The 19,763-nt window shown below is 42.5% G+C and overlaps 1 long non-coding RNA gene across 3 annotated transcripts in view; it reads left to right on the top strand.

The window, feature by feature from the left end:
- Positions 1-19,763, top strand: part of LOC141371125 (uncharacterized) — a 153,550-nt gene that overhangs the window by 63,033 nt on the left and 70,754 nt on the right. Inside the window, exon 3 of one of the 3 annotated variants that reach the window (XR_012375811.1) lies at positions 19,046-19,160. The exons of the other annotated variants lie outside the window; for them this stretch is intronic. This is a non-coding gene — a long non-coding RNA (uncharacterized lncRNA). Of the gene's footprint in view, positions 1-19,045; positions 19,161-19,763 lie in introns of those variants that run through there. 3 annotated transcript variants of the gene reach the window in all.

Raw genomic sequence — 19,763 nt, 5'->3', positions numbered from 1 at the left:
TTCCTTCCTTCCTTCCTTCCTTCCTTCCTTCCTTCCTTCCTTCCTTCCTTCCTTCCTCCCTTCCTCCCTTCCTCCCTTCCTCCCTTCCTCCCTTCCTCCCTTCCTCCCTTCCTTCCTTCCCTCCTTCCTTCCTTCCTCTCTCTCTCTCTCCCTCTCTTTCTTTCTCTTCTTTCCCAGTAGCAGTCACCAAAGTTTATTTGGGGACATCTTGTCTTTTATTTGTGTGAGACAGGAATGTTTGCAGTAACAACAAACAGACAAAAAGTCTTAGAACCAGACTAATTTGGTGGGAGATGCACAGAGATAAGGGATAAGAGCACAGGGCATTGGTATCTCCACCTTTCTGCTCCCAAATGCTGCTGTACTAGACCCTACGTATCACTGACTGACCAACCCACTGTCCCAGGAAGTCTTGTTGAAGGGGCCGCTCTCTGTGGCTCAGTTTTATACCATGTGACTTTGTTGCTCCAAGCATGGTTGATTGAACCACGACAGAATACTTGTACCAAAGGTAATCTGTAAACTGGCCAGTAGCTTGTGGTATGGCCTGGCAGAAAAGATGTGTTTGGTCAATTGTATTTTCTTCCTGAGGATTTCAGCAGATATATATATATGATTTCTAGTGGGAGCTGTAGCTAAAAGGCCATTAAATTAAGAGAGACTTGAAATGCCCTAAGCAAACTGTATTTGTGAGCAAGCAAAAGATGTGAGGCAGAGAAAAGATCCGTACAGTTAAGCACCTGAGTGAAGATCTCTAAAATTTCAAGTGAGGATTCCTGCCTTGGATTTAGAACTACTGTTCAATTCAGGCTCTGTGAGGCCTGGCCCTATTATTAGAGCATTATGAGATTCTGTTTCCCTGTTAGCCATGTGAATCCTTATAATAAACCCCTTTCTTGTGCCAGCTGAGTGCATGTAAGAAATGCTTTTGGCTGCAAGGAACAGAAAACCCAACCGGCAGCATCTTAACCATAAGGACATTTATTATTTATGTGACAAAAATTCTAGTTGCAGCTTGATGATGTCATGAAAGATCCAGGAACATTTGCCCTTCTGTATTGCCTTGTGTCTGAGGTTGCTGCAATTCTAGGCATTACAGGACAGTGCCCCTTCAGTAGACAGGAAGAGAAGTGGGTAGAAAAGTCTTTTCACCTTTATGATAATTTTTTTTTATCTGGGAGGAAAATCTACCCATAAATCCATGGAGATGATGCAAGACTTTCCAAGAACTATACTATAGGGCTCATAGTCTTAGGCTATTTATGAACTATCTTTATACTGAAATTGCATATGCAAGTTGATTATTTTGAACCCTAAATGATTTTTTTCCATAGCAGTAGTAATAAGGTTTCCTAGTAAACCCACAAGATACCATAACATACCTGAAGTATGGTATGATTTTACCTTTACCAATTGCTATTTATAAAACTGTTTCTTCACAGTAAGATACATAGTGGATTCCAGGAAGGGGCATGTCTCCCATGATAGGTGATTGGAAATTGAGCCACAGGAGAGAAGGCAGCACTTTATTTCTTCCATATGAGAATCAAAGAAGGTTGGACTGGGAGTTAGGAGCTCTGGATTGCATTTTGCCTTGGCTGCTTTCTTAGAACTATCAGGGTGTCTTTTTCTGTTCTGTCAAAGGAACTAAGGGTCTAAAGGGTCTCAAGGAACTAAAGGGTCTAAACAGATAATCTCGAGAGCTCCTGTGTCTCTAGCATTCAGTATCTCTTTAGAGCAAATGATATGAATTAGGGTACAAAAAATTTGTATACCATAGGGCAAAAACACAGTTACAAATTCATATTTTTCTGAGGTTTATTCATATGCACAGAATTACATGGTGACATAATTAGTAAAAATGGGCCTCCATGCTAATCTAATGTGGATTTCCCCTGCAGATAACAAAGAGGCCTCTGTCTTTCTCCAAAGGAATGAGCTTGGTTAAACCAGAACAATGTTGTAGTCAGGGAACAGGGTGAAGAGGGTGAAATCCCCCTTCCCTCCAAGCCCTACTGAAGGTAGGAGCAAACTTTTCGTAGAGTAGAAGGCTATTCTTCAATGCCTTTGCTACTATAGTTGCTTGTAGTCACACAAGATATCACACAAGAATTGCCTGAGGTCTGAGCAGAGGTAGAGACCCACCCATATGCACTTGTTCCCAGTCTGGTCTGGCCTGGACTTGGTCCTCTTTAGTTCCCAGGCCCATAGCCTGGTGACACCATCCCCACCCCTCCCTTGGAGTATCTAAGGACACTCATACTCCATGGGACCTGTGTCAATGTCCTTGATGGATAGGCTTATTGTGACCATTTATTTTGGAGAAAGTTGTATTGGGAATTTGGAGCTATTTATATTCAGACCAAAGTATAATTTTGAAACTCTCATTTCTATGTGTAAGCTACCAATTAAGCCATTTACAGTTGTCATTAGAAGTCTCCATGTAATGTTATGTATAAGATCATAGTGGATAGGACCATAGCTACAGTTATCTAGGTCATTCAGGAAATAGTCTCAACTTTGGGATAAATTTCAAAGGTGATTCAGGTTAATGTCCCTGCCTTTGCCTGACTTTTCTGGGAAATTAGACAGAGCTGACATGCTTCAGAAAAATAAATTATATACTCTACTTAAATGTATGACTTAAGCTCTACTGCCTAATGTCATACAAAAATTTCACTGATCACTGATCTGCACTGTGTCATTGAGTCTCCTTGAGTCTTAACACAAGTCACTGAAACTTGTTTAGCTTCAGTTCATTCATTCCTGAAATCAAGGATGATAAAAAGTTCTAAAATAGTTGAGTGTTTTTATATTTTTATTTTTTAGTCTTTTGGATGGTAGAATCTCAATTCCTTGTGGATACCTTATATAGAAGAAATTTATATCCAATTCCCCCCAAATCTTAAGGATGCATCAGTGTTGACAGTGGTGATTAATATTTAGGGATCATAGATCCCAACATGTTACTAATAGCCAGTTTCAAAATTTCTTTCCTGATTCATCTTTTTACCAATGCTAATATCTAGTAGAAAGGTGTTTATGTCTATATTATTTAAGAAGAATCAAATAATAGAGTATTTTTTAGTAATTTCTAACAGAAAACTTGTTTGCGTCTCTCGCCAGCGTGCACCATGCTCTCTTCCACTACTGAGCAGACTACATGGTGATCTAATATACATACATGCAGGTCAGGCTGACCCAGCTTTTAGCTTTGGCTTTGTCACCAGCTAATGTGTGGGTCCAGTATATAGTAGGTGCCCAACAAATGTTAAATGCAAGTTTCTTAAATTCTCTGGCCTCAGTTTTCTTATCTGACAATTAAGACAGTTTTTGCTTGTGGCAGTTACTATTGGTTGGCTAACCCTGCAGTCATTTCAACACCCCTTTTCTGCCTACTTCTCAGGATAGAAGAGAGCCTGAAAAATGAAATAGGACTTTGCTCAGCCTCCCTTGCAGCTAGGCCTGGCTCATGTTACCCAAGGGGCAGTCTGCTGGAGGGTTTCTGAGAAGTGTTATTTTCCTAGATAAAGTGCCAGAGACATGGGAAGAACACCCGCTCTTTGCCTTCTGCTTCCTGCCATGAAAGCAGTTGTAGGGGGTAAGAGATGCCTAGAATTGTGACAACCATCTTTCTTCCATGTGTAAACAAGCATGAGAATGAAAAGCCAGTGGTCCGAGGGTCATGGGGCCTAGAGACAAAAAGAGGCTAAGCCCCTGGCCACACTGTTGAGCCATTGCATCAACCTTTGAACTGTTTATCCATGGACTTCTTATTATATAATCATATGTCTGTAGCTCTTAAACAAAATCAAGTTTAGCTCTAACAAAGTCAGTTTTTTTTTCTTCCTTACAGCCCACATCACATCTAGAAGCATCTTAATCACTACAAAGTGATGATCTGTAAAGTTACTTTGTTCTATGGTTCTTTTTTCTCCAGTTCTGACTGAATTAAATGTTTTCTCAGTATTGTCTAATTATAGATGAGTTTCATTTCCTTTCCTGTGTTGTAGTAGAGGTGCTAATGAGCACCAAAATAACAATAAAGTTAATTAATAGGAGGAAAAAAAAGTAGGAAATTAAGATTTCAAAATAACTCACACTTAGATATTTAGAAAATACAGGAGGAAGCTGGGGTGCCTTGGAGAGATGATGTCCATTTCCGCTGCCTAGTCCCAGAAGACTTAGGATGCTTTGTGAGTAGGAATATCACAAGAATTTTCGCAAGTCACTTTCTCCATCCTATGAAAGAATTTTAACCTCAACAAATCCCCTCCCCAAATAATCCAAGGAGGAGGGTGGCTTCCCTGAATAGGATGGAATATCCAGTGAAGGAAGTCACATCAGGACAATGGAGGAAAAAAATCTGGTTTTGTATCTGCATTGTGTCTCTAATTCTAGTATCTGATAGCCCTTTACAAAGTCCAAGAAGATAGAATTGAAAAGCAACTATGGAAGTACCTGTTCAAAGCCATTTTTTGAGCTGCCCATGTGGGGTACTGGTTAGTTTCCTCTGGGAGGCAGAGTGCCCAATAGCATCAAGAGGGATGGTGTAGGTTTGCTTGAGAACAGAATTCGTGCCCCAACATCTGTGAAGGTTTTGCTCTATTTCAGTTGCTGTGAATAATGGGGCTTTCCATAAACATATGTTGTAACCATGTGGACTAGGTTGACTAAAACGAGTCTGCTCTGGGTGTTCTTCCTGTAACCCGCCTGACCTGATGCTGAGACTCAGTGTGTGCCTTCTGGTGAGAGTGGTCAAAGCCCTTTAGGCCTCACCAAAAAATATGGTTTTGACTAGATCGTTCTTAGATAATAATTTTTTAAATGGACTAAATCATCAAAGTCATTGATAAAACAAAAATACGTTAAAAGAATATTTCTCAATCACGCTTCCCTTTTATTTTTTTTACTAATCTCACATACACAGAGTTGTAAATTTTCTCCCTTCAGGTGCATATATACCAGTTCTCACACTTACCTAAGTTTACAGTCAAAGAAGAAATGCAGTAGTTTGTGAGGTTGGTGCAAATGTAAAAACTCTGACCTAGAGGGGGCGCCTGGGTGGCTCAGTTGGTTAAGCGACTGCCTTTGGCTCAGGTCGTGGTCCTGGAGTCCCGGGATCGAGTCCCGGGATCGAGTCCCGGGATCGAGTCCCGCATCGGGCTCCCTGCTCAGCAGGGAGTCTGCTTCTCCCTCTGACCCTCTTCCCTCTCGTGCTCTCTGTCTCTCATTCTCTCTCTCTCAAATAAATAAATAAAATCTTAAAAAAAAACCAAAACTCTGACCTAGAGAGGTAGACCAGTCATGGGAGAGGTGATGAATGACTGATCCTGAGCTACTTTTGTCACCTTTCTGGGCCTGAGTTCCTAATCTGTAAAGGGGAGCAAATGTCCTAAAATTACCTTTAGGATAGTTTCCCATAGGTCTAACGTGCCATGGTTCTAGTGAGTCTTCTGAATGAGGGTAAGGCTAGTCATGACTTTTTTTCTAAAATGTTCTTCTTAAACTCTGAAAATGATTTCAAAGGAACAAATCCCTTGTAATTTCAAAAGGATTTTGAGTAATACTTTTTTACCACAGTGAAAACACTGCATTGTTTTCTGTAGGCAACTTACATCTTGAGCAAGCTTTTACTATGTTCCTTTGGTACTTGGTATCTCTTCTAAAATAGCGATGGCTGCCACTGCCTATAATATGATACCCATCTTTAGGATACTACTGAAGCCAAGCCTTTCTTTTTTGAAAATAGTTTTAAATACATGTTTCGATGCATATATGTAATGAATCATAGGGATTTATTTAAAATATAAACAGGTTGCAAAAATTATTTTTAGAGGGGACAGGAGGAAACATTGGGAGGTAATGGATATGTTTATGGCATAGATTGTGATGATGGTTTCATAGGTGTATATTTATCCCTCACCTCATCAAGTTGTACATATTAAATATATATAGCTTTTTATATGTCAATCATACCTCAATGAAGTGGTTTAAAAATTATTTTTAGGTTTTTCTAGTACATCTCTGTTAACTGGTAGCAAGTATTAGAATTACATGATAACATGTTTACAGAGCCCATGTTAGCTTTCATAATAGAAGCTGCAAAGTCTTGTAGAAAATCTTAAAAACCTCAAGAATATAACTAATAACTATCTTTTAAAAGCAAGTTTTAACAGTATGTTAAGTTATTCTATGGAACACGAGAGAAACCTAATTCACGGTAATGACAATGATGATGAAAGTTGCTATCATTGATTGAGTGCCTACTGTTTGCCAGTTGATTATAATATCCAGCATACTTTCTAATTTTTATAATGATATGAAGAAAGTATTATTAACCCCATTGTACAAATAAAGAAACAGATTCAGAAATGCTGGGGAGTAGCACTGGCACTTGAACTCGGGTCTGTCACACTCCTTCCATTATGCCAGGCTGAAAGGCATTTCTGTTAATTGCTTTAGCAAAAAAATATTATATACAGTGAAGAGGCCTGTTGGGCCCAAACCATGGTATGAAAAGCTCTAAGATAAGCAGTCTGAACGGAAGCCCTATTTTAGTAGAAAAGAAACTGTTAGAAGAGAGTAGGGACATGAAAAATGGCAGCAAACACACACAATACTGTTTTGTACAAGACACTGTTCTAAGTACTTTGACTATCAGTACATTTAAAACTCATAAAGCCTTATGGGATAGGTGCTATTATTATCACCCTGGTTTTCCAGATTAAGAAACAGGGGCGTAGAGAGGTTAAGTAGCTCACTCAAGATGGTAAATAGTAGAGCTGGGATTTGATCCCAGGCAGTCTGGTTCTGGAGTTCATGTTCTTAAACCCCTCATTCTGCTACCTTTATCTTGTGTTTAATTCTTCTTATAAGAAACAATCTAATAACAGATCCTGTTGAGCCTCCTATAAACCAGGGTAAGAAGGCATTTGAAGATCCCTTAGATGTGTTATTAGTTTTTGCTTGGAGTAGAAGGAGGGAATATTGTCCCTTCTATGGCAGGAAGATTTCTGTGTACTTGTACAATGCCCAAGCAACACTGTTTGCCTCTTAAGGGTGGATTGGGTAGAATCACCAAGGTAATAACCTCCCTGTCTCTATCCAGTCTTCTCCACACTCTCTCCTCTATGTCCTTAAAATAGGAAATAATCAGCACCCCATTGAGTTTTGTAGTGGTTGCTGTTAGGTATACATAAGTATAAAATATTATTTCTGCCCTTTGGAAGTTCATTGGGTAGTCAGAGGCGGGGGCAGGGGGACCAATTACACAAAATTAAGGGCAACATGATTGGGAACCAGTGTGGCCTGCAGTTGTCCAGGACGGCTTCACTGGAGATGTAGGATTACTCTGGGCCTTGAAGAACAGTTACAGTTTGGCCAGGCAGCAGGAAAAGGAAGGATGTCAGAAGTAGAATGAAAAGAGGGTAGAAAGACACTGTGGCTGAAGGGGCACCATCTTTCCCACTCCCACTGCATCTCTTTGTGGTGTGTGTCCTGCTGTTGCTGAGTACCTCTGATTTACCCTTAGGAGTCCTAGACCTTCCTTAGACTCAAGAAGCTGGGTGGCTAACATAGTCCCATGTGCAAAATGGATGACTTGGGTCCAATAAGATGTTCATCTTCTAGTGAGTTCTCTATGAAGAAATGAAAATTATGTATTTGAAAAAAGTCAAGGGAGTAGCTACAATGGGTGGGCATTGGCACAATGACTGGATGGGATTGAAGTCTTAGGTTATGAAAGACCCAGTAATTACATAGTGCAATAATGTAAAACTGGACAAGGGCTACAGTTTACTCTGCACTCAAGAGTTCATGACAACCATCTTATTCCTTCACAGAAGTACCCAAAGACCAATACATTTTAATCTGTAAAATGGGGATAATGGGGATAAGTGGGGTTAATAATGTCTGTATCTGACTCACTGGGTTGTTGTGAAGATTAAGTGACTTAATATACATAAAGTGCTCAGCCAGTCCCTGTTGGTTTATATTATACACATGGAGACATGTTTTTAGGAAGATGTGCTATCTAGCTACAGAAATGATATAGGCCACATGTGAAAAATGTATGCTGAAAGAGGTGAATTTCAGAATTGGGGCCCAGAGGGACAGATTCTTTTCCAGGGCCTAACGGGATATTTAGGAGAAGATATGCTAAGTCTCCATTTCTTTCAGACTATAAAATGAGTAACTTTCTTTAAGAAATGTCATGTGAATTCAGGTCTGATTTATTTGAGCACAGTGGAGTACATAAGAAATAGAATTTGCTTTATTTTACACACGTTTTTAACAGCCTGGTAGTTGTTTAACAAAACTTTATTATATTTAACATGAAGCGAAAATCAATGAAAGGCTACAAAAACAATCCCAATATGATAACTCAGTAGCTCTCATTCTTTTTTGAAAATTATCTGCGTTTTGGGGAGGGAGGGAAGATAAGATCAGAAAGATTACAAAGGAGGCTTTAATTAGATCTGTAACATCTTATTTCTTAAAACAAAGGAGTTGAAGCAAAAAGGCATAGTGTTAACATTTGTTTAATCTGGGCACTATTAGATTATTTCTCTACCATGTTGAAGACTTTCATCTTTTATCTATAAAGAAGTAGCCCCCAGCTTATCTTCTCTTGCCCTATAATTGACTTTGTGCCATATTCCCGCCCCCACTCCCACTTTGGTTCCACAAATTTCTCTATCCCTACTAGAAACAGTAGAGTGTTTTGCATCTTTCTCTTTGGGGATTTCCACTTCAGCCTGACCAGTTTCGGTAAATACTAACCCCGTTTTTCCTTTCACCTCAGCTAGCCCACTTCGTAGCAGCTTTTTGCAAGGCTTCATTCTGAGGGTAAGATGTCTGCACCCACTCCCCAGTGACGCAGCAGACATAAGAAACCTACTAAAAATGAAACTTCAAAGGCAGTCTTGATCCGTGTGAGCATCAACACCATGGACAGCTGTGGGTAGATTGTGGGGGAAGGAAGGCAGTCAAGGGGTGAGATGAGGGATATGTCACCCAAGTGCCAGAGGGCTGGGGGCCTGGTGGGGGGTGGGCGGTGGGAAGGGCTTTCGCAGCCAGTTCCAGGCCCACTTGTCTTGCCTTGGTGTTGGAAGGCAAGCAAGGAGACAACTTGCTGATTGGATAAGAGCTGGTCGGATGACTTGTTAGCCCTGCTGGCCCTCTACCTGATGCTTACTTGAGTCAACATGCAACTTGAGCTTGTTGGTTTGTGAAGAGGAAAGAGGTCCCTTGAGTTGCATGGACTCTAGAGCCACCTCTCTATACTGACAAACCTCTAACTAGCATTGAGCCCAGTGCATAGTAGATTCTTCCATGTGCTTATTGAGTGAATGACCATTGTACCCTAATTATAAATATTAAAAGCAATAGTAGCCTTTCAGAGCATATAGACTTTTTGGTGTCCCTGTTTCCTCCTTGTTATACAGAGTGACCAGGGGCTGTGCTCCCTAGTGAAAGTGTTAGGGTATGTGAAAGCATGCTCTAAAGGTTGTCCTGTCACACACACCAGGTCAGGTTTCCCTTGAATTCTCATGGTTAATCCTTTTTCAAATGTAAGGCCCTGAAAGAGACAGCCCATGTCTTCTGCAGGCTCTTGGATGCCCTGCCAGGACCTTATGGGCTCTCAATATTGATTTTATAAATCAATAAATCTGCCAACCAAGTTTTACTTGGTTGGCAGATACAAAAATAGTTGTTATTTCCAGGGAGAGAAGGAACTGCTGAAATTGTTATCTTTGACTCTGTATTGTCTTTTATCTCCTGTTTTAGATAACAGGCTTCCCCGTTTTGCATTTTATAGTCAAATAAGCTAATTAAAGATTCCCCTTTGACTATTTTGCTATCTCAGTGCACTCACTTAGAGTTGCTTCCTTCAAATAGTTTGCTTCCAATACTTTAATTGTGAATTCCAAATGACATCTTCATTTTGCTTGAGAAAGAAAGTTGAAAGGATATTTTGAAAATGTACAGATTGCTCCTCATTGATTTACTCTTTCCTTCAATAAAAATGTCAGAATCCACTCCCTAACTATGTCGTCCTGGATTAGCTGCTTACCCAGCGCATCTCTGCCTCACTTTCCTCCTATGCAAAAGAGAGCCAGTAATAGTACTTATCCCATGGGTTGCCATAGAGATTAAAACTTAACATAAAAAACTTGCCCTCAAGAATATGACCATCTAGTTGGGGAGACATTGACTATAAATGATGTGAAATAACACCACAAAGTTGAGTTGCCAAGTGAATGTATGGATGACAAACACTGTGGAGCCATCTAAGCTCAGAAATGATTTTCTCCATCCTGTCCTATCCCTGATCCACTCCCAGGCCAGGCAGAGCCTCCTGCAGAGCCCCCACCAGCTGAACTCCTAGCTCATCCAAAGAGCCCTTCTGTTCCAGTTCTGCCTCCTAGCTCGCTTGAGTGGGCAGCACTCTTGGCCAGGCCCTGAACCTCAAGGCTGGTGGTGTCCCCCTTCTCTCGACCAGCACAGGCTTCTCCTTCTCTAAGGAACCACCCTCTTTCTCCCACTCTGACATAGCCTTGCCTGGGGAGAAAATCTCTCCCTGGGTTGCCAAAGCAAAATTCTTGCTCGTTCTTTACTAAAAACTTGTAATTAGCTCTAGCCATTAATAGATGTCAGCCTGGGAACACCAATTCAAAAGGGTAGTGCTGGGAAAAGGGGGTGTTTTTTGTCCACTTGTGTCAGAGGACAGTCAACTTTTGACATTAGTCAGGAAATAAGTCCCTCTCTAGTCTAAATTTGTTTAAATTTATTTTTGTCTTTTCTATTGCTTTTTGTCTTTGAGGTTGCCAATTTCAAATATTCCTACAGTTGGCCCTTTAAGCTCAAACTATATCAAAGTTAAGCACTTTTCTTAGTCATTTTATTCCCTATGATCTTCCTAAAGTTATTCTCACTAATCTCCAATGCTCACCCCAGGGCACCTGTACCAATATTTTTATTGCTTACTATAATGCAGTTTCTGCCACCTCTTTAAGGTCACAAAATGAACTAACCTTGTTTAGGATCTTTGAAATGACAGATGTTAGGTGAATTTTCTATCACTTTGAAGCAATGGAAAGGTAGAGTGAGTGACAGGTACAATCTAAAATTTAAATGGTTTGGGTGCCTGGGTGGCTCAGTTGGTTGAGCGACTGCCTTCGGCTCGGGTCATGGTCCTGGAGTCCCGGGATCGAGTCCCACATCGGGCTCCCTGCTCGGCGGGGAGTCTGCTTCTCCCTCTGACCCTCTTCCCTCTCATGCTCTCTGTCTCTCATTCTCTCTTTCTCAAATAAATAAATAAAATCTTTAAAAAAAATAAAATAAAAAAAAATAAAATAAAATTTAAATGGTTTGTGGGACTTGTCTTTCCCTCAGAGTTCAGAAAGAATACGTGGTGTTTCCCATGGAGACTTTGCAGTAGGCAAAGGCATAGATCTGTCACCCATCCACACGATGGCTATGCGAAAAACATCACTCTTCCAACTTATTAATTTAAATAGGCAAAATAAGCCAATGCTTGCCCCAAATGTAGCCATCAGAATGGAGATGTGTGCACATCACAGACTCCTAGGAACTGGAAGAAGGCCATCCTGGGAGGGTGGGACTGTATCTCTTCACTGATGTCTCTGCATCCCCAAATATGGGTAAGTTCTGGTTAAGAAAAACATGGAGGGTAAAAACTTCTTGAAAAGGAAATGAGCTGAGACTTATGGGTAAAGGCTCCTAGACCCAGCTGCCTGGGAGGGAGTCCTCGAGGTGCTAGCAACCAACTCGTGTAAGTACTTCTTTCTTTCTTCCCTTCAGATTCTCCATGGGAGGTCTGGACCTAGGGTACCCAGTTTCCACATATTTTGACAGGGTGTGTCAGTTCAAAGGCTTAGAGCAGAGCTTCAGTGCTGGGGGAAATTGAGCTCATTAACGTATTCCACTGCACACACCAGAAAGCTCACAAAATGATTTGCATGCCTAATGACTGTGCTTAAGTTCTATTGCCTCAGTAGATGCTTCCTCTGATGTCCAGCCCTTCCTGATCTCTCGAATTTCTGATCCCCTCTAGTATCTGATCTGAATCATGTACCCCTATCTAGTTATCTGCAGCCCTAGCTGTGAAAGTGCTCACAGTCAGTTGGGTTTAGCTATTGTGCATAGGTGCTGGTGTACAAATCTGTGCTCCCCAACCAGATTATACATTCACTGAGTGCAGGCAGGATCCCTATGAGTCTTTGTATTCCTGGAAACACAAAGCACAGTGCCTAGGGGAGTAAAAGCAGAGTTAGGGCATTAATCCCTGTCTTTCAGATAAAGACCATTTGAATGAAAGAAAAAGGAAGAATAGAGAAGACTCTAAACAACAGTTCTTTTCAGGGGGAACAGTCTTCCCAGTGGTACCTTGCCTGAAAGGCATCCTTTCCAAAGCCATGGTATTGGGAAAATGGCCTCTCAATATGCCATGTGATGAAAACAGATGAATGGGTGCTTCCCAAGGGTCAGGGCATACTGAAAACAGGACAGAGAGGCTTATATGAGGATTGTTCAGACCAGAAGGGTGTATGGTCAGTCAAAGTTCACTGGTCAGTGTGACCGCAAACCTCAGGGGGACACTTAGTGCTCCCGAGTGATCCATTTCTGATTGGCACACTCTTTGTTCTCTTAGATGTCTATTTTACACCTTCTCTCTCCTAAACCATCAACACCTCCTTCCCCTTCCTTACTCCCAGATGATGACTTTGCTTCTTATTTCTTACTGAGAAAATAGAAACATTCAGAAGAGAACTTCCACTAGCCTCCTCCAAGATAACTACTGTGTCCATCTTCCCTGTCTTCCTTCTCTGAACCCAGAATGAACTGACTGTGCTCTTATTTAAGGCCACCCTCTCTCGACTGCATGATTGGCCTTTTTCTCTTTCCTACATTAGTTTTTCCCCTCTCTACTGGATCATTCCCATGAGCTTACAAATCAAAATAAAACAATGCCTTCCTTGACCCCGTGGCCCCTCCTGAATTTTCTGCTTCTCATTATAGCAAAATATTCAAAAGAATTGTATTTTACCTCGACTCCTTTTGCTTTCCTCCTATTCCATCTCTTGGATCCACTTAAACCAGGTTTCACTTACACCACCCTACCAAAACAGCTCCCTTCCTGTTCACCAATGAGCACTATATTGCTAAATCCAATGGTCAGTGCTCAGCCCTATCTGATGTCAACACGGCTGATTACTCCCTCTTTTTTTGAAACACTTTCTTCACTTAGTCAATGGGGTCACTCTTTGAACCCCCTCCTACTTCATTCAGTTGCTTTTGCTGGATCTTCTGAACTCTAAATGATGGTAAGCCCCTGTGCTTAGCCCTTGGGCCTCTTCATCTGCACCAACACTCCCTCATGAGATGATGTTACCCAGGTTCATGACTTTAAATACCACATTTAGACTGATAATTCCTTAACATATAACTCCGGTCCTGACCTTTCCTTCAAGCTGCAGAGCTGAAAATCCATTGCCTACTTGTCATCTCCACTTGGATATAGAATAAGCATCTCAAATCAACATTTCTAAAACCAAACTTCTGACATCTCACTGCCTTTGTATTGTAGTCAAAGCTGCTATCATTTCTTGCCTAGACAATTAGAATTGCCCATTATTAATTTTCCCCGCTTTCATTTTTACCCCTCTGTAGTGTATTTTCCACATAGCAATTAGAATGATCCTTTTAAAACTAAGGTCAGATCATGTTATTTTTCTGCTCAAACTTTCCAATGGCGTCCCATTTCTTTCAGAATAAATTCTAAAGTCTTTACCATGGTCTAAAAGGCTGTCTTAGGGGCGCCTGGGTGGCTCAGTCATTGAGCGTCTGCCTTCAGCTCAGGTCATGATCCCAGAGTCCTGGGATTGAGCCCCGCATCGGGCTCCCTGCTCCACGGGAGGCCTGCTTCTCCCTCTCCCACTCCCCCTGCTTGTGTTCCCTCTCTCGCCGCGTCTCTCTCTGTCAAATAAATAAATAAAATCTTTAAAAAAATAAAAAATAAAAATAAATAAAAGGCTGTCTTAGTCCATTTGGGCAGCTGTAAGGAAGTACCGTAAACTAGGTGGCTTACAAACAACAGAAATTTATTTCTCACCATTCCGGAGGCTAGAAGGCCAAGATCAGAGTACCCTCATGGTCAGGTTCTGGTGAGGGCCCTCTCCTGCATTACAGACTGCTGGCTTCTCCCACGGTAGAAGGGATGAGGGAGATTTTGGGGACCTCTTTTATAAGAGCACCGATCCTACTGGTGAGGGCTCTACCCTTATCAGCTACTAAAGGCCCCACCTCCTAATACCATCACACTGGGAATTAGGATTTCAACATATGAATTTGGGGGGCACATAAACATTCAGTCCATAACAAATGCCCTAGCTAATTTGGCCCACTGCCACCTCTCTGATCTCATTTCTTATGCTTGCCTTCATCCTTGTTGTACTCCAGGCACCCTGGACCTTGTGTAGCCCTTTAAACTCTCTAAGAAAACCCTTCCTCAGGCCTTTGCCTTTGCTGTTCCCTCTCCCAGGAGTGCTCTTCCCCTGATATCCATATGCCTTACTCCTTCCTTCTTTTGTGTCTCTGCTCAAACATCATCTTTTCAGGCATGGCTTCCCTGACTACCATCCACTGTATACTAATTAGCCCTCTTCCCCTTGCTTATCATTTGACATGTGTATGGAACAACGTCCTGGTAAGAAACAGATGACACATTCACTGGGGTAATTTAATGAAAGAACTGCTTTCAAGGATGTGGCCAGAGTTAAGAGAACCAACCAAGGAAGGTTAAGCACCTAGGGTTTAGCCATGGTGGGATGCTATCTTAAGGAAAGCTTGGTGACCCTGAAGGGACAAAGGAAGGAAGCTGATACTAGAACCCAGAGAGAGCTGTAGCCATGATGGAGGGGACTTCTATCAGAAGTGGTCTTCTGGGGGCCCCTGGGTGGCTCAGTCATTAAGCATCTGCCGTCAGCTCAGGTCATGATCCCAGGGTCCTGGGATTGAGCCCCACGTTGGGCTCTCTGCTCCGCGGGAAGCCTTCTTCTCCATCTCCCACTCCCCTGCTTGTGTTCCCTCTCTTGCTGTGTCTCTCTCTCTCTCTGTCAAATAAACAAATAAAATCTTTTAAAAAAAGAAATGACCTTTTGTAGAGGAACAAATGACCACCCAGTAGAGTGAGGGCCAGGAGAATAAAAACCTTTTCTTGTTTTGACCTCCCATCTCTTGCTGGTACCCCACATTGGCCAAGCCCACCCAAAAGCTGGAGGTCAAGGCAGCCCATGTGATGCAATAGGTAGAGGTCAACTTCTTGATGCAAAGTGGAAAAGATGCAAAGTGTAGACCTGGAGTGGCAAAGAGAGACTGTCTAACACATATTACCTATCTGTTTATTTGTTGATGGTGTTTTTCTTTCAGTAGATTGTAAGCCCTGTAGAAACAGGGACTAAAACAGTGCCAGACACAAAGAAGGTGCTCAATAAACATTTTAAAAGTGAATGAATGGATAGCATATGGCATGTAGGGAGATGGGCAGCAAGGTGTGGTCTATGAGGTCAGGACCCTGTGACCGTGTCTGAGGGTGGGAGGTTACTTGGAGAACTAGGAAATCTGACAGCCCTCTGCAGGGGCAAATGGTCAAAACTGGACTCAACAGCCCAGAGTAGGCACCTCAAAACTGAGCCAACTCTGGGATTCTGTAGGACACACAAATGTGCTGACTCTAAGAAGCTGCCAGCTGCAGCAGCAACAGCAATAGCAGAGAAAATTTGCTGGCGAAACGAGAAAGTTCTTGCATTATAATCACTAGAAATCAAAAAACACAGAGACCCCAAAAGCCCTGTTGTAGTCATCAGGAGGATTAGTGTAAAAAGCAAGAAGCAGATAAACTGGATCCCCTTTGTGGCCCATGCTTGGGGCATGTGGGGTTGCCCTCATTTACCTGGGCTTGGCACTGTAGCCTTGGTAGGCAGACCTGGTGCCTTTATCCTTTCTACACTAATAAATCAAATCATATTCATGTTTTGTGATTTTTAAAAAGAGTATATGGAAGATTTCAGAGAGAAAACAGAAAAAGTAATTTCTATTGCACACTACATAGCGAACAACTGCAAATATGGTCATGACAAGTTTGTTTGCTCAAATTCCTTCCTCCTTCTCCATCTCCTCCACCTTTTCCATCAGACAGCTCAGTTCAGTCCCCAGTTTGTATGCCTGTTCAGTCTACAAAGCAGTGGCCCTCTTTGGAGGACAGTTTAGGCAATATCTATTGCCTCTAGAGAAGGCTCCTATGGGTCTGACTCCCAACTCCAAGGAGCAAATAAAATACTTCTCTCAAGTACCCACATCGTCTTTCTGACAAGAGGACCATAAATGGAATTTTCTCTAATTCATTACATGTACATAAAGACCTTATCTAGGACAAGAGGTTGTTCAACAACCCATGTATAGGTCCTTCATCTTCTTCCTTTTCATCTCACTCATTTTGTTAATTCTTCAATTGCAAGTTAAAAAAAGCCCCTCAAGTACTGTCAACCAGACATCCCGAGGCAGGGAGACTCACCTCACATCAGCACTGATGTATGTGCTGAGGCAGGACACTCCCATCTGAGGCCCCCGGCCCGCCTGTTGCACAGATGCCGGGTACAGCTCAGGCACCAGCTGTGTTACACTGGAACCAGCTGGGGGGTGCACAACAGAGCAAGAGGCACTGCTCTGTAAGAGTCTTCAGCCTCTCTTGGATACCAGGGTGGAAGTGAAAGATTGTGTCAAAATGCGTAGCAGAGACAAGACCGGTCATACTGGGAGACAGCACGTGAATAAGAAGCATCAGCTTGGAAAAGTCTTCTGGAGAATGTGGGTACCCAGGGGGACAAGACGCAGTTCACATGAGGAGCTGTGGTACAAGACTGAGGTGAATTTCACTTGCTGGGAAGACATCTGAAGCCCCCAAGTTACTGAAGAGCTTCTTCTGCTCACAAAGCAGAGAGAATGTTCAAGGTCTCTGAAGTTAACTCAGCAGAAGGCAGTAATGGGACAGAGGGAAGGCCAGTCTGGCTGAAGCCCTGGGCAGGGGGAGTATAGCTGAGGGCCAGACACTGGGGAGGGGACAGGTGATGAGAAGGTTAGGGAAGCACACTGGTTGGAAGGAATACTGTCATCCTGCCCTTGTGTGGCCTTGCCAATGGTGTTTCATCTGACCTGAGAGCAATGATCCAGAGGGGCAGTATTATCACAAATTTGGGGTTAAGTCACTCTTTCTCTGAAAATTCCCTTAAAAATCCAGTCATTCTCAAAATTTGTGATATTTTAGCCCCGCATTGGGTTTCCTGCTCAGTGGGGAGTCTCTTTCTCCCACTCCCTCTGTCTCTCTCTCCCTGCTCCCCACTCATGCTCACTCTTTCTCAAATGAATAAATGAAATCTTTTAAAAAATTTGTGATATTTAAAAAAAACTTTACTGTAGAGTTTATGCACTTATTTATTCCCTGTGATATGAATGTACCTTCTTTCAACAAATTTGCCATATTCACTTTTCTCTGAAGAGTCAATATAGATGTGCTCCATTTTCTGTGCTCTGGAGTGTATGACCAACCTTCAAAATCCTTACAACTGGCTTTCCCTTGGGTCCATTTGAATCAAAATCACCCTAGAATTGAATCAGTGAGGGTGAGGTGAATAGAGAAGATGTGGCTGGGTGTGTGCTCCCAGGGGAATTTGCAGGGTTGGTTTATGCCAGTTGGTTGACATTCTCAAGAACTGATTTATCCAGACTCAGGGATGGACGATGGAGAAAGGCTCACATCTGCACTGCACTTAGATTGCTTTGAGCTCCAGGAACTAGCACAGTCTAGGGAGCTAGCCTGTGGAGGGAAGCAGAAGAATCAACCTGCAGTTGAGTGGACCTCCCTTAAAGAGAGACATCACCCAGGTCTACATGGGCCATGCAGTGAAATGGCAGAGCTGGGCACAGCATGGCACAGACTGCGGATGGGTGAATTCCAGAAGCCAAATTCCATTAAGATGTAGCACTGCTATATACTTCCAAAAGTGCTGGACAACCTGAATTTGGGCCCAGGAGACAGACTCTCACTGACAAAGTTTCAGCAGACTGCTTTGAACTGTTGGGAGTGTCCAAGGCAGTGAGCAAGGGGCAGCTGGTGGGCACTCGGTAGACTGACTTGACCGTGGGAAGCTTCTAAACTCTGCCCTGCACACAACTGCTCAGCCCAGAGCAGCTGCTCAGAAAGGGGAAAAAAAAATAATTAGACACCACAAGGCTCCCTTATGGCTTAAGAGTCTCTTTACCTCCTGGTCTAAAATAGCCCCCCCCCCCGCCCCGCCCCACCTTGCCAGTATGTGGTGCTTTGGGCTATGGTTCTTTGAGTTTCTGTCTCATTCAAGATGTCTTTGAAGCTAGACTCAGTGTAAGCCAGGCTGGGATAATAGAGGGCAGGTTGTAGCTTGATCTCCATTCATATTTACAAAGTTGCTTAAAAAAGAAAGCGAATCATGGTGTCCCAATACCCAGGTGACATGAATGCTGTTACAAATGGCCTCCCCAGGGTCAGGTAGTTCTGAGTGGTCCTCTGTCTTCTGTTCTTGTCCTTGCTTCACCTTCCCCATTCTGTTAGGCTGTCTGCCTCCCACCCTCCCTTCTTTCTCTCCTTCCTTCCTGTTTTTCCTTTTTCTTATTCACATATTTTACATAGGGCCTGACCCTGTCACTACCCCAGGTTTGATTAACTTAGCCAAACCCTTCATCATACCCAGCTGCTGATTTCAGATGCAGACCGGGGAGATACAAAACTGTCAAACGGGGAAAATGAATGAGCGGTAGATAAATGGGGAGAACCGCAATTTGCTCAGGCACGGCCTGCCACTTGCCTGGCTTATAATTAGAGGCGTAAGAAATGTGTTTTTCCTCCTAGTTTCGGACGCTGTTTTCCTCTCTCACAAAAACATTTGAATCCTGTCTTTAGTGTGATCTTGTGCTATTTTGCTGGCAGTTCCACAATAGCCACCAACTTCGGGACTGCCGAGAGAAGGCAGCTATCTCTGCCAGAGAAAATGCATTCCTGAACCTGACATCTGGGTCTTGCAGCTGGAAGGAAGGAGGAGACAAAAAAGAAATAGTCCTGAGTGTCATCAAAGGCAGTTGATGGTGCCAAGTGAGTATGGAAATTACATACAGTACAGATGCCATTTTCAACATCAGACAAATAATGCGGCTATTTAGAAAAACAAAGATGTGCTTAGAAATTGATCATCCATGTACGTGCAATGAAAATGTTTGTAGCTTCCAGAGCGATAGGAATGGGCTGAGTGCTCATTTCCAAATGACTCACATTTTTTTCTGACTGCATTCTGAAAGGGTAAGGCTGAAGTAGTCAGATTTTCCCTCCTTTTTTTAAAAGGAGGGAAAAAGTAACTTTACAAACACTCCCTACATGGATATTTAAGTTTTGAAGATTTGTGCCCACTTTCCTTGTAGGCAGCATTTTAGATGGCTTTGTATGACAGACAAGGGAATATGAAAGCAAGAAAGTACAGCCTGTTATCTATAGGCCATGATCAATCACAAAGAATTGGTTCATTGTGCCAGATGTGAGAGAGGATGAAGAGGGTGAAAGAGGAAATTGGAAGTGCTAATGAGCATGTAAGCACCTTCCTCCTCTTTCCTTTCTTTCCTCTTTTGAGTTAGATCTGTTCAAGATTAGAGGCTCC

The sequence above is a fragment of the Callorhinus ursinus genome, unplaced genomic scaffold, assembly GCF_003265705.2.
Source record: "Callorhinus ursinus isolate GAN/ISIS: 27379988/994484 unplaced genomic scaffold, GSC_fseal_2.0 scaffold2, whole genome shotgun sequence".
NCBI classification, from domain to species: domain Eukaryota; kingdom Metazoa; phylum Chordata; class Mammalia; order Carnivora; family Otariidae; genus Callorhinus; species Callorhinus ursinus.
This window is presented reverse-complemented; position numbering and strand designations above follow the sequence as displayed.